At 39.3% G+C, this 12,838-nt stretch overlaps 1 protein-coding gene across 1 annotated transcript in view; it reads right to left on the bottom strand.

Moving 5' to 3' along the window:
- KAT6A (lysine acetyltransferase 6A) overlaps window positions 1-12,838 on the bottom strand; it is a 59,565-nt gene that overhangs the window by 43,382 nt on the left and 3,345 nt on the right. The gene's annotated exons all lie outside the window — the stretch shown is intronic.

Here is a 12,838-nt window from a genome sequence, read left to right as displayed (position 1 = left end):
GTTGCCAGGAAGCCACATTTCTTGTTTTCCTATATATGGTTTTCAGTTAGAAATCTCCAACTCTTCCAGATAATCTATTCACTCTCCAATGCCCCCGCACTCCAATCACTTGACCTATAATTCTATCATAACTATGACCTATCCTGTTGGTCATAATCCCAGCCCCCCCTCGACTTCCAGGAATAGAATTAAAAGTAAACAGAGTCCAATGGGTGAACAATGGGAAGGTCTTCATAAAGAGCAAGCCAGGAATTCCAAATGGTACATCTTGTCCCAGCAAAGCAAGAGCGAAAGCTACAATAACCAGCACACTAAATACCTCAAAACAGATGAGCTCTCAAATTTAACTTCAATCTCCCTTGGCATTAGCCTTCTTTTGAAAGGAGCCAAAAAAGCAAACTATCAACACCCACTCCTAAAAGGATTCCACAAGACACCATTTGCAAGAAATAAATCCACCTCTATTATTTATCAACATGGTCCATACAAGCAGCAGAAGTGCAGAAGTCAAGAAGGGGCCCAGACTGAAACACCCACCATAGGACTTCGGCTGTTAATATGCAAAGAATGAACAGCAAACTCTGAAGGTGAATTACAGGTTGCTATGCTAGTAAAACAGCCTGCTAATTTTTAAATTGCATTGTTACATAAATGTGCTGTTATAGGAATAAGTCAAATCTACAAATCAGTGCCCCAAGAAACAAGTACAAATAATTGCAATCTGAATGTTTCTTAATATATTTTATATACAAATAAAAAAAAGCAAATCTCCCCACAGGGTGCATGGATGACAGCAATTACTAAAATAATTGGATGCTGCTAAACAAATCCACATGGTCAAGACACACAGGAAGGGTCTGCTGATTTCTTTAGCCTGATACTGCACCAGAATGACTTGAGCCTTCTCCCTTGAGCCAATTGCACTCATGAGGCAGAAGACACTGTAACTTTATTATGTAACGTGTAAGGAAATACGGAGTTTCATTTTTGTTTTTGCTGAAGCAAACAAGATGGTTACCACCCAAAACACTTTTGTTTAGTTAAACACTCATAAAGCACATGTAAATCAATAACTCAGGGGAAAATGTACCACACAACCAAACAAATTCTTCAACATATGAGCTGTCATGTTCTGGTTCATGAACTTGACAGAATGGAGCTGTGCTTCATAGAACCAGAAAGTTTGACAGAAGACTATTCTGAGGTAACAGCAGAAGACAAGGACAGGACCAGCCAGCATTTGTGCCTCAATGCTAAATTTAGCCACACTATTTGATTGGTTTCATAGAACATTCCCCCCCTTCTTTTATATGCAGTACATTTGGCATTCAACTCGTCAATTTCCTATGGTTCTGACGTTATTGTCAGGTTTTTTTTACAGCTGCTTTCAAGCATTTAAAGTGGAACAGTAAAGTGGATGTGTTTTAGAATAAACATTTTTAAGAAGCCAAAAGGTTACATTTACAATTTTTGTTTTGAACCAAGACAAACTTTTTTTTTACTATCAACACATCACTGATCAATTACTGACAATGAAAAGGAGCAACTTTATCACTGTGTGCTGCAGAGAAGACATACCTATTGTTCTTTCACAAATTAGTTTCTATTTGCAGAACATAGTGAATCAATCCAGAAGAATTATCAATCCACAAAAAGTTATTCAAGCCTGCTTCTCCGCTCATACCTGATCTTTTTTTATTATTATTTCCAACTGAGTAATGGCTTCAGAGAATCATTCCTTTAGTTTACAAACCATTCCCTACCTTGCTTGCTTGTACAAAATTATTAATAACCAGCACTAACGAGAGTGCAAACAGACCTCCTCAAAAACATGTACATTAGCACTAGATTTCAGCAATCTCAACGCAATTCCTTTTCTAACACCCAGAATTCAGCCCCTCCTCTCAATACTTTTCTGAGGTGCACTTTCCTCCCAAATATACCTTCACTGTCGCCACCTCTCATGCCTTCGCACAGCACAGACACAAACATATATATGTTAATATGCTGCCATCTCCTTTGTTTAAAATTCCACCCGGGCCATGCTGCCCTTCCTGTTGCTTTGTTTCTTGCCACTATTATGGAAACCTTCAAATGGATACCATTTACACAATTTGCTATGTTACTAGGAACCATTTTCACCTGTTCACAAATCCAGTGAAGCAAATTCAGACTAATTTTCTGGCCCTGGGGTTTCCAGAGTGAGGCACAGATGGTGGCCATCTGTTCAGAGCATGACTCTCCTGTCAGATAAACGAGCTGGGATATAGCATCTCCCTTAATCCTGCTCCAGCTGGGATAGGCCATACTAACAGGGCTGATGTCTACTCTTATCCCATTACCCTCACTGGCTACCACAAATCATTTTCATTCCCGTTCCACCCAAAACACACCATTCCATAAACATGACTACTTTTCCACAAGGTAGCTGCTGGCTCTGGGGTTTGTTTATAAAAGAGTTTGTGTTACAGGAAAAGCAGCCTTACTTATACCAACAAAGGCTCAGGAGACTATTTGTTATGTCACCATTGAACATGCCAGCTGAAGATGAGGCAGGGTTGTAAAGTCTCTGTTGTTTTTATGTAACATCAGTAAGTCTAAATGTCATCTTTCAGAGCATATTTCAGGCATCTATTATGCATAAGGGGGAAATGGTTACTTTTTAAAAATCAGCACTGCCAATGAGGTTAATGGAAAACCTCTTCATAAGCCTCAAAGCCTCATTTTATTTCTTTCAGGGGCTTCCCCTCCAGGAGTGATATATAACATAGGTTGAGTGCTAGCAGTTTCTTTCCCAACATCAGAGCACGTGCAGAAACTGAGATCAAGCATTGACTAAATCAACTGCCAAATTATTTGAAACAAGCAGACACTGACTGGTTGGCAAGCAAGGGTAAAAAATGGCTCATATGTACAGTACTTCATTTCTTGCAGAAAGTTTCTCCACAACATTGGGGCTGTAACTATAAAGTCCCTGATTCCCATGGAGGCCAAGAAAGCCCATAAAAAAAAAGAATGTGAACAGGAGTCTTGCTCACAAATCTTAATGACATATTGGGAAAAACATTCATTGACATAATCAGAACACTATTTCAAAGATTCAAGGGGCAAAACCAAACTACCAAATTGGATATGGAAGCAAATGGGCAGTTAGTTCTGCTGTCCCAGCAATCATTTGCACCAACAAAGTTTTCCAAATCATTTTCAAAGGCAGTCCCACTACTATGATCTAGACTGCAAGACACACATCTATCATCCAGCAAGGATAACTGCAAAGTCAGCTAAAGTTGCTGTAAAGCAATCTTCATCAGAACAACGTGGGCATCCAACAATACTTTAAACTATGAAGCTCATTCTTCTAAGGAGACCATGAATGATCAGGTACATAAACAGGAACTTTACAACTCAAATGATCCAATGAGTCCTCAATACCATCAATCATATCCTTATCTGGATTTACATTTACACATTCTTATCCAATACATCATAAAGCAGAGATAGAAATGTAAGACCCCTCTCTAGAGACAATGTAAAGAAATGGTGAATTCTGGCATTTTCACTCAATGGCACTGTATTCCTGAGACTGTGTCCCAACAAAGGTTTCATGTAAATATTAAAACTTTTTTGGGGGGAAGTGAACCCTAAAGAAGACTAATGAGACACCTACTAGGAAGAATGATTTTCCAGCACCACAATCTGGAACCCTCCAGACAGAGACTGAGAGAGAGAGAGACAGAGAGAGATCACAGTGTGATCCCTTCAATTCCGATGTAGAACGAAAGATCCAGAAGCAAGTGCAGCTGCTTCTACATTTACACTGCCTTTAAGCAAAGGTAAGAAAAGCAGCAAAAGAAACAAAACTGCCTCTGGAGTCTTGCTAGCATGCACCTTCACCAGTCAGGTGACCCATAACCACAGTTTCCTCCAATCAAACCCAGCATGATGCTACCCATTCACCAGCAGAGCACCTAGGCAACCCACCACCCAGATTCTGCTGCCTCCAACAGAAACCCACCAGTGGGGAAACAGGGCTCCCTTTCTTTCAGACACAAACTAGTGTTGACCTCCATGGTACCATCTGTTTTGTCATTCAACACAGAAAAATACATTTGAAGTTTTCTGCCTTTTACCCTCAATTTTCAAAAATACATACAACGGTGCAAAAATATATACAAAGTTAGATTTTTAGAAACACTTAATATTACTAATTTAAAAACAAACACACACATTATTTCAACAATTGAGACGTATAATCTTGTGGCTCAGTGCAAGGCTGAACTAGACAACTGTATCATTTCCACTTGCTTCTTCTTTCCACTCCCTTTGATCTGCTTTCTCTGAACCTAAACGCCAAAGAAACAATGGGCAAAATCTTGTTCATGCCAGCATGATGTAAACCCATTTATGCAACCGGTCATATGTTCTCAGGACAACTCATTGGACAAGGCATTGGCAGAAGTGCTTCAGGGATCACACGTCTGCATTGGCACCAGTTGGTGCGCATGTAGTTGCACAACAGGATTTTGGCCAATCGGTTTGTCTTACCTTAGCTGGGATGGCACAAGACAGTTTCTCAGTACAATCCTATACATGTCTGCTGAGAAACAAGTCAGTAGGAGTCACTCCAGTACAAGTACAAAGGATTAAAACCTTAGCATAAGGAAAGTTTGCTTGGTGTTTAAGAATACCTCTCCTATCAAACAATCAGTATCCAAGAAGCAATCTCCAGCATTATAAACACAGATATGAATAACTTGTTTGTTTCCTCCCTTTCCTATGTAGTATTAATTATGCTCCTTTGAGCAAAAGGAACTCCTGCTGTTGTATGAACACAACACACGAACAGAAACTGCCTAAACTATGTTGTTTTATGTGACTTTATGCCAGGGTGGATAAAAATCAATGGTTTTATTAAAAATCAAATTGATTTAAATCTCAGTTTAAACTTTGAAAATGTTTTTTTAATTTAAATCGTCAAAAATCCAATTTTTTTTTTGAAGTAGGGGGGGAAAATCAGTAAATTTTTTAAAATCTGATTTTTTTTCTTTAAAACTATTTTAAACAGCAGCTATTTTAGATATTCCATAAGGACAGTCTAGTTTAAAATGAACTCGTTACATAGAGATACTTAAACATACATAACTGCTTGAAATTCCTGGTGAAAGGCACTGACTTAAAGCCCACTTTCCTATGTTAAAAGCAGTAAGCAATTCCCATTAAACAGTGCCTAAGTGGAAGGAGAACCTTGCAACTTTCCTGGGGGCGGTCTGCTGCTGGAGGGGGCTGAAGCAGAAGCTGTTTGCCCAGCTCCATGTGCAAGGGTTCTGTTGAGGAACAGCAAGCAATGGCACAGACAGTAGCGGAGTATCATCCCTGGCCATTGAATACCAAAACCCCTAGAGAGTGCTAAGCAAACAAGGGCTCCTTCCTTCTCAGCCTCCACTCAGCAGTAGCTGTTTAATGCCCCTTGTCACACCTCACTGGAAGTGATAACTACCTGATATCTGAGATCAAGCATGACAAATGAGATTAGCTACATATTGCGTTTATTACTGTGCACATTACAAATAAAATGTTTGGTGGTTGTTGTTTTTTTTAAAGCAAGGCCAGATTGTCATATATATGAGAAAGAGAGAGACTCTTAGCAGTGCTCAGTTAATGGCTGGCCTCAGTCCTGGGACATTTCAGGCATGCAAAGATTAAGCAAATTCTGCTTATAGTCTCCAAATGTGTACAGAAAATAAAGCAGCACACTTTGTTTTGACAACAGCACCCATCTTATTTAAAATATAAATTTGGAAGGGCAACAAGGCATAGAGATTTGTGACCTGAAGTTTTGGATCAAACTCCTCAGATCTACATCATTATGAACAGAAATACAGTGGTGCCTCGCTAGACAATTACCTCGCAAAACAGTTTATTCGCTATAGCGCTTCAAAAAACAGTTTTCCCTATGGGCGATTTCCACTGGATGATGTTTTGGTCCGTGCTTCGCAAGATGAGGTTTTTTTCCGGGACCTTTTTTTTTTTTGCAAGACGACAATTTTGACAGCAAAACGTTTTTTTAAGGGACTGATTTTCGCAAGATAGCGATTTTGACAGCTGGTCCACACTTTGCAAAACAGTTTTCCCTACGGGCGATTTTCACAAGATGACGACTATTTTCCCCACTGGAACGCATTAAATGGATTTCAATGCATTCCAATGGAGAACCGCATTTCGCAAGACAATGTTTTCGCAAAACAGTGATTTTTGCGGAACAAATTAACATAGTCTTGCAAAGCACCACTGTATTTTAGTCATCATAGGAACCAATTTGTGGACACACTTGTTTTGGACATACAGGAATCAAAAAGCTGGAAACTCTGTTAGCTTAGTAGTTTAAACTCCCTTCGTTTATAAGTAAATCAATCTACTCTCTTATTACTGAAGCCAACATTCTCCTCGTGGTGCAGTGGTTAAACCGCTGTACTGCAGCTAAAACTGTGCTCACGACCTGGGGTTCAAATCCCAGGTAGCCGGCTCAAGGTTGACTCAGCCTTCTATCCTTCCCAGGTCGGTAAAATGAGTACCCAGCTCGCTGAGGGGGGCAATGTGTAGCCTGCATAATTAAATTGTAAACTGCCCAGAGAGTGCTTGAAGCGCTATGGGGTGGCATATAAGCAGCACGCTTTGCTTTTGCTTTGCTAATCTGCTAGAGACCATGTCAGAAACACAACATTTACCAAACTTCTTATCTAGTTTTATTAATTTTCCATCTATAGTTATCTCTATTTCTTAAAATCAAGGCTACATTTTTGTGTCAGATACCTGGTAACATCCACAAAAATATTGTCAAAGAACACCACTGTTTGAGAGGAATTAAAACAGCTCTCTAAACATTTAAACTACTGCTTTCAAGTAAAAGATTTGAAGATCAAGAGAAAGTTATATTTAAAAACCTCTTATCAAGTTGTGTTATCTTATCAACAACCAAACATTTATTATATTGATTTATTTTATGTTGTAAGCCGCCCACGAGTAGACATGGTCTAGAGGGGCGGGGTATAAATTAAATTAAATAAAATAAATAAAATAAAATAAAATAAATAAATAAATAAATAAATAAATAAATAATGAAACAGCAATGTAGCCAAGATCAATAAGTAAATACCCTGTAGTCCTAAAGCTCTTAAATGAACACTACTATGCTAACTCTTGTGTATGAATAAGCTTTAATATTTCCCTTCTGCTAGCCAATGAACTTCCCTTGTATAAAAAAATCGACTCGGCTGTTACCTGGCATACACTAGGTTTGCTCTATCATTCCTTGCTCTCACAAAGTAAAACTAGACTGTTGATTCCTCTGTCTTTGCTCCCAACATTTCATCTAGATCACTCCCCCCAACAAGGTTATCAGGATCATGCATAGAGTCCTTGATAATGTTACCCTTCTCACCTTCCCACAGGCACAGCAGGCAGAACAGGCAGAGATGAGCATGTTATACAAAGGCAAACAGTAAAAAAAAATCCTATCTTTGTATTCTTTCTGCCACTGCCACCCCTGCTCCAGTCTTTTAACTTCAGGTTCCACGGGGCAGAATGGCCAAGTTTCCAAAAGAAAGGAAATAAATGATTACAAATGTGCTGCCTGCAAACAGCCAGGTCCTTTGTCATAAGAACAAGAAGAGGGCAGAAGACTGGTAAAAAGGATGTGAAACAGAACAAGCAGCTAGTGGTACCTTAAGTGATATAACATGACCACCAACACTGCAAACCCTTTGACGCCTGATCTGCAATTGTCCAGAGACATCTTGGAAGCCTGAGAGGAGCATGTCTCAGCTCAAATAACTGCTGACAGGTGTGTTTGAAATGGCTTGAAAGGAGTTGTAAGCTTGGTACTTTATACAAGTACTCTAGTGCACTACATGTGCCATAACACTGCAGAGAGAGAGGAGCCAATTTTAACAGACAATTATCCTCTGAGTATGACCACAACAGCACCTCAAGTGCTGGGCTTCATATGCAATGCATTTTCAGGCTCTGGAGAGCTCCTCTCTGTCTGTGACACAACAGTCACATTCAAGCAACTTTTAATGAAATCAGAAGTCAAGCTAATAAAAAAATTGTTTACACAGGGTATGCAGCTAATCTGACCAAACTCCGGGAGGCAGCGGAAGACAGGAGGGCCTGGCGTGCTCTAGTCCATGGGGTCACAAAGAGTCGGACACAAGTAAATGACTAAACAACAACAACATCACAAAAAGTTCTGCGGGGTAGCTGTACTACAGGAACCTGAGAGCGACTAAGATAAAAAAGCATTTCAGCTTTTAGGAACCCCCTTCACAAAAGATGGTACACCAAGCACAAACTCTTCCACTGACTAGACTCGACTGCATACTTTGCCTAAACTGGTTTAATCAAATAAACAACAAATAGATAATAGTTCAGGAGAAAAAGGCAAACTGTGGCTAATGGAGGAACTCATTGTTGTTGGCCAACTCTTTAGAAAAGGATGTGAAAAGTAATTCATATCTCACATTAACAAGCTAAGATACAAGAACTCAAATGTAGTAATTATGTTTAACTATTGTTTCAAGGCAGTTAATTTCTTTGGGCCACAAATCACATGAGTTGGACACAGCAGCTGGCACAGTGGGGCAAAAATTTATGCACTGGCATAATAAATAAAGCTGCATACACTGAACAGAACTGCTAGCCAGAATAATAAGAACCGTCTGCAATCTGTCTAGACTGTACACTTGTTTTAAAGCTTTGAATGCCAAGAAAATCCTTTACTATGAGAAAAAGGAGCTAGATTTACAGAAATTTCCAAAGCATCATATCTTCACAGCAGCCTTCCAAAACTGGAGTGTTCTACACACTGTGGACTACAAAGCCCAACAGCCCCAGCCAACATGGGTGAGGATAATGAAAATGTAGTCAAAAGTATTTGGTTGGAAAAAAATAATCAACAAAATAATTTCCTCCAAGGAATCCAAGAGAAATCCAGTATCTATCAAAAAAAGTAAGTTATATTTTAAATGATTCAACAATGTATAACTTTTTTAAATAGCAGATGAGATTATGTCTGTGAGATCTTGCTTAGAAAAAAACAGAACTCTGAGTTGTTAACTACAAAAATCCCCACCCAAAATACAGTTTTGGACCAATAGCCTGCAAGCTTTTTACATTAACCTATACCATTTGGCACAAGCCACACCCTCATTCAGCCTCACCCTGTAATTTCAAATTCCTAAAAATTACAGTATGTTCCTATTACTGTACATAAGAGATGTACCTACAGTTATGCAAAATTGGTTCCTTGCAATTCAATTCAATTCAATTCAAATACAAGTTATTTAAAAAGCATAATTTCCTTTAAATAAATCATGGATAACACAGCCAGATTAAGAAGAAAAGGAATGGCTCAAGCGTTCACAGCAATGAGGCAAAATAAGTGTAAAGACATCAGGAAAAGCTCAACAACACAAGGAAGCCACCTAAAATGCCATTTGATGTTTGAAATGTCTATCAACATTGCAGAGATAAGCAGAAAGTCATGGAATCACTGACATGTTTTTCTCACTATTGTACTTATGGGAAGCCATATTTACCGTATTTTTCACTCCATAAGACGCACCTTTCCATAAGACGCACCAATTTTTTAGGAGAAGAAAACAGGAAAATATAATCTGTTTTCATCGCTCCATAAGACGCACAGACTTTCTACCCCCCTGTTTTGTGGGAAAAAAGTGCGTCTTATGGTGCGAAAAATACGGTAACTGTTTGGTCCTTGTCTCAAAAGGACTAGGAAAGTAATTTTAAATTGCTCAGTTGGGATGTTAAGTGTGTTGCAGTGTATCAGCACAATCATTCTCTGAGGTAATTTACCTGAGATACCTGCAAAACCAGTCACAGAAAGCTACAGTTCAGAACAAACAGTGTGAGAATTACCAGTGGGAGTGAGATGTTCAGCCCATCAATCACTGATGGCTTAAACTTTAAGAAAGCTCTCTTCTGAGGAGAGGACTTGGTGCCCTGAAAAGCATACTTCTTTCCCCAATATAAGCTTGATTTCAAAATAATTTTACCTAAACTCTAAGCCTGACGTTGCACTATTAAAGCTGAGAAACAACTAGCAGAAACCATGAAAAAACTGTTTCAGAAGTACAGTACAGTTCACATAAATCTATCATTCTCTGTTGCCTGAAAATTTAGAACATAGCACCTATTTAGAGCAATGCATTTAGCAACTCACGTGAAAGCCACAGGCCAAGGCATAGACATCTCTGGCGTTTCTTTCAGATGTCATTTGATTCCAACTCATAAGCCCTAACAACCTTGGCCGATAGTAAGTATCTGGAGTGCCACAAATTCGACATCCCTACCACAGACAAACTATGAATGATATGCAGATGAGTGAGCTGGCTGACAGGAACTGCTCTGTTCCTGAGCTACTTACTAGCCTCCTTGATTTCCATGTTACCCAAGGATGCAGATTTAAGACTTTTATCAGCCCTGCAAACATTTTGTGGGTGCACTCACAAGGCTGATTCAGGCATAAAGCTGGGCTAAATGACATGCGAAGACTTAGCTATATGCTTGCAGTTACCCAATAGAATCATTTTTTGTTTTGTTTCATTTTTTTAAAGTATCCCCTTGTTGCACCATAACTGGAACACACAACACATATTATCTGGTTATTCTGTTATGTGAAGGACAGCATGCACTTCAAACCGAATTCTCAGCATGTGAGCTCAGAACAAAGTTACTGGATGTTACTTTATTTTAAGATGAATGTTATTATAGTGTAAGATGGCTTTCTACTGCAGCCATGTATCATCTGGGAGTGGACTGCAAGGTATGGGAAAGGTGCCAGCGAAATCCTCATAATACTTCTTCCCTTCCTCTGACATTTCACTCCTGCATTAGCCAAAACACAGATCTGCTAGGTATGTTGCAATACAGCCAAGGATTCATGTCCAAGTGGAAGCCTTGCCATCTCATTCCGCTTGAGTATTCAGCAATGATCCAAGGAAGGGGGGGGGGGGTGTTTCAGGACTCCAGTGGAATCTTTCCCTTTCCAAACAGAACAAAGTTCCAACCAGTGGCTGGACACCTTCCTAAAAATCAGGCCAATCAGCTCATTTTAAACCTTTAATAGTGGTCCCTCCAATCAGAACCATTGCATATATGCCATCTTTTCTCAACCCTCAAGCCCCTTGTTTATCAGAAAACATTAAGCCAAACACACATAATTAGCAACTTCAAAATAAGCCACTACAGAAACAAACGAAGGCACAAAAGAAATATCAATATATAAAGGGGTGCACAAGGCAGAACACTGACAATCAAAAATAAGACTGCTGGAAGATTAACCCTTGAGGAAATTCCCTGTCTACCTTCTCTTTCTTATGAGTGCTCCCTCTCCCACCTCCTCCATCTCAGATGCTAATGTCTTGTTCCACAACAGGTGCCCTCTTGATGCCAGACCTCAGCTCCCATTAGCAATTAAGTCAATGGTCAGCTAAAAATATGAAGTGTTCAAGGTTACCTCCTTCTGTCCTCTACCATCAATCTCTTGTACTCATATCCTAGTTGTGGGCATTTAGCAGGCTAGCATGAGAACAGAATGCTGAACTAGATGAGACTTCGGTCTGAACCCATACAGCTATTCTTATATGCCAAACATATTATATATCAAGACGAAGGAAAACAGAACACTGAAAACAGTCAAATTATGGCAAGCCTTTCAGAAGAAAGGATTGTTAAAATACTTTGGAAAGTAAGCAGACAGTAATTTTCGTTTGGGGAAAAAAACTGGGTGAAAATGCATTTAAAACCAACATAAGGCACTCCACAGAAATCAAAAAGCTTTTTGCTTCCTGACATCTTTACTGTTCTCATCCGACACTGATTTTCAAAAGGAGTCAAAAGGAAGGAGAGTTTCAAGCAACTGATAAGAGGGGCTGCTTTTAATACTATTTGCTCTTCCAGCTGCCTTAACACAATGACAGTATCCTATGTTTATAACTTTATAAGGGATTCACACAAGCCCCAGCTGTTTCTCACCCTATTTACTAAGCCTTCTATATTTAAGTTATATCCATGGCTCCTAATGTGCACATCATTGCCAAATGAACAGCCAAATGTTATTCTTGCTCAATAGAAGGTGAGCTCAGGCCAAGAGCCAACTACTTGTCATCTAACAAGCTAGCAGCTTAGCATGGATTCTAACTCTCTCCACTGGAAATTTCGCTGTCCATCCAGTCTTTGCCTTACAAAGTCTATAGGAATTACATTTATGGTTTCTTAAGTATCTAAGGACTTCAGTAAATACCAACACGTAAAACTCCCTGCAGTAGCTATCATATCACACTCTCAGTATTCTCCTGTGCCTATTCCAAGGAAGCTGTAGTGTTTCAAGACTGAATGAAAGAACACTAATACATGCTCTGCACTTATTACAGCCACAATTTAAAATAGGAAAGGGAAGTATGAAAGAATAGTACACTATCTGCCTTCACTTTCTTGTGAGTGCTTCCTCTCCCATCAGAAATCCTCAACTTGCAAAGCAAAATAAAATAACAAAAAGGCAAGGAAATTAAAACACCTCTTCAAGTTTCCTGTTTGCCAGTGCTGACAGAAAAGACAATACAAATTCAGTTTTATCCAACAGGCTGGACAAATCTACCTTCCCTTATTCCAGAAAACCTCTAGAACCACCAGAACAGACTGAGGCACAGAGTGACCTAGCAAAAGTAAACAGAGACAAGCCTTACTCTACAAGCTAGATGTGGAAATCTCAGATGAAAGCCCATTCAGATCAAGACAGCTTGATAGTGACTAAAAAGTC

This window comes from Pogona vitticeps, chromosome 8 (assembly GCF_051106095.1).
Source record: "Pogona vitticeps strain Pit_001003342236 chromosome 8, PviZW2.1, whole genome shotgun sequence".
NCBI lineage: Eukaryota > Metazoa > Chordata > Lepidosauria > Squamata > Agamidae > Pogona > Pogona vitticeps.
The sequence above is the reverse complement of the archived record's forward strand: the minus strand, read 5'-3'. Positions and strand labels throughout refer to the sequence as shown.